Here is a 2980-nt window from a genome sequence, read left to right on the forward strand (position 1 = left end):
TATATCGTTTAAAAGCTGAACTTCTTGTTCATCCAACCACGTTGTCAGATTTCAAAAAGGCATTACGGCAAAAGCATACCATACGATTATCTGAGGACAGTGCTCTGCATACACCAGCATTAAAAATATTTTCCAAACCAGCAGAGGCGTCACAAAAATCAGAAATAGCGATAAAATAAATCACTTACCTTTGAAGATCTTCCTCTGTTTGCAATCCCAAGGGTTCCAGCAACACAACGAATGGTCACTTTGTTCGATAAAGTCCTTCTTTATATCTAAACAAAGTCAGTTTAGTTGGTGTGTTTGATTCAGCAACACACCTGTTCCACTCGTTCAACATGCAGACAAAGGAATCCCAAAAGTTACCGGTAAACTTCGTCCAAACAAGTCAAACAACTTTTCTAATCAATCCTCAGGTACCCTAATATGTAAATAAATTACACAATTTAAGACGGAATGTAGTATGTTCAATACCGGAGATAAATACCGAAGTGTGCGCACTCATTCATGAGCGCCGCAAGACTAGAGTCCTAATGAGAGACACCTTGAAAAACTACAACTACTTGCTAATTTAAAAAAAAAACAAGCCTGAAACCCTTTCTAAAGACTGTTGACATCTAGTGGAAGCCAATGTAACTGCAATATGGGAGGAATTCCTTTGAATATCTCATAGACAAGCATTGGAATGGCCTGTGACCTCAAAAACTAAATCTGGATGGATTCCCCTCTGGTTTTCACCTGCCTTGTCAGTTCTGTTATACTCACAGACATTATTTTAACAGTTTCAGAAACTGAGTGTTTTCTATCCAATGCTACCAATTATATGCATATCCTAGCTTCTGGGCCTGAGTAACAGGCAGTTTACTTTGGGCACGTCAGTCATCCGAACTTCCGAATACCGCCCCCTAGCCCAAAGAGGTTTTAATAATGTTTACTCATCATATGTATATACTGCATTCTATTCTATAGAATTTTCGTCAAAGCCACTCCGACATTGCCCATCCATATATTGATATATTCTTAATTCCATTCCTTTACTTAGACTTGTGTGTATTATGTATTTGTTGTGAAATTGATGGTTATTACTTGTTAGATAATGCTGCACTGTCGGAACTAGAAGCAGAAGCATTTCACTACACCCGCAATAACGTCTGCTAAACACGTGTATGTGACCAATACATTTTGATTTGATATTAAGTCAGTTAAGAACAAATTCTTATTTACAATGATGGCCTACCCCGGCCAAGCCCTAACCCAGATGAGGCTGGGCCAATTGTGCAATGCCCTATGGGACTCCCAATCACAGCCAGTTGTGATACAGCCTGGAATCAAACCAGGGTCTGTAGTGACGCCTTTAGCTCTGAAATGCAGTGCCTTAGACTGCTGCGTTATATCAATAATAAGTGATATCAGTATCGCCGTAGACTGCACCACTGCTGTCATACTTAACTCCAAGCCAGTTGGATAGTCTTTGGATGCCGACAGAAGTCGCACCATTGGAAGACATAACTTGGAATTTAGCCTACAAAAGCCTATTCATGCGCTTTTCCTGAGATCGATCAAACACATTTAGTGTGTCATCATAATTGTCTCTGACTTGTGGTCAGACTTGCTCAGGTGGAACAAACTTAAACTTGCGCCTTTTTTAAATGATTTGAATGTCATTGAGAAAACAGAGAAGTGTCTAATATTCTTTATGCAAACATCCTTTCTGAATTTAAAAGTAATCCTTGAGGTAATCATCTAGTTTTTCAAAGTATCTGTAGTCTGATTACAATAGTTTTTCAAAGTATCTGTAGTCTGATTACAATAGTTTTTCTGATAACGTAACAGATTACAGTTACCGTTTTTTTTGTAATCCATTACAACCCTTACTCCCCAACCCTGGCCCCTACTGGAAACATCACCTTGATAGCCATCTCAAAAGCACACTTCATAATCAATCAATGAATCAATCAAATGTATTTTTATATAGGCCTTTTTACATCAGCAGATGTCATAAAGTGCTTATACAGAAACTCAGCCTAAAATCCCAAGGAGTGCAGATGTAGATGCACAATGGCTAGGAAAAACTCCATAGAAAGGCAGAAACCTAGGGAACCTTCTGGCTGTGCAGAGTACATGGCCATATCTTTCATCAAGATGATCAAACGTTCATAGATGACGAGAAGGGTCATATAACAATCACAGTGGTTATAGAGGGTGCAACAGGTTAACAACTCAGAAGTAAATGTCATTTGTTTTTTCATAGTCAAGCATTCAGAGGTCGAGACAACAGTTGTGGTGGAGAGGGAGAGGGAGACAGAGGGTCAAAACAGCAAGTTAGCATGTCCGGTGAAGAGGTCAGTGTTCCATAGCCGCAGGCAGAACAGCAGAAACTGGATCTGCAGCAAGACAAGGTGGACTGGGGACAGAGACAGTCAGGAAGTGTCAGGCCAGGTAGTCCTAAAGAATCCTAGAGCTCAGGTCCTCTGGTAGAAGAGAGAGAGAGATGTGAGAATTTTAGAGAGTATGCTTAAGATCACCAGATAAGACAGGATAATTACACCCAATAGGATAGACTGATCCTAGCCCCGTGGCACATAGACTATTGCAGCAGAGATACTGGAGACTGAGACAGGGTGGACAGGAAGATAATTTCAGTGACTCAACCCATCCAAGTTGTGTACAGCAAAAAATCCTGGCACAACGTGGTGCACCCCTCCCAGGGACTGCATGGGAGACAACTGGAAACCCAGTGACTCAGCTTCCAAAATAGGATCAGAGGCAGAGAATCCAAGTGAAGAGAGGGGAGTCAGCAAGGGTTGTTCATCACTCCACTGCCTTGTCTTTCACCTTTGCACCTCAGGGACAGACTACACTCAATTTATTTAACTTGGCAAGTCAGTTAAGAACAAATTCTTATTTTTAATGACAGCCTAGGAACAGTGGTTTAACTGCCTGTTCAGGGGCAGAACAGCAGATTTGTACCTTGTCAGCT

The sequence above is a fragment of the Oncorhynchus gorbuscha genome, linkage group LG14 (assembly GCF_021184085.1).
Source record: "Oncorhynchus gorbuscha isolate QuinsamMale2020 ecotype Even-year linkage group LG14, OgorEven_v1.0, whole genome shotgun sequence".
NCBI classification, from domain to species: Eukaryota; Metazoa; Chordata; class Actinopteri; order Salmoniformes; family Salmonidae; genus Oncorhynchus; species Oncorhynchus gorbuscha.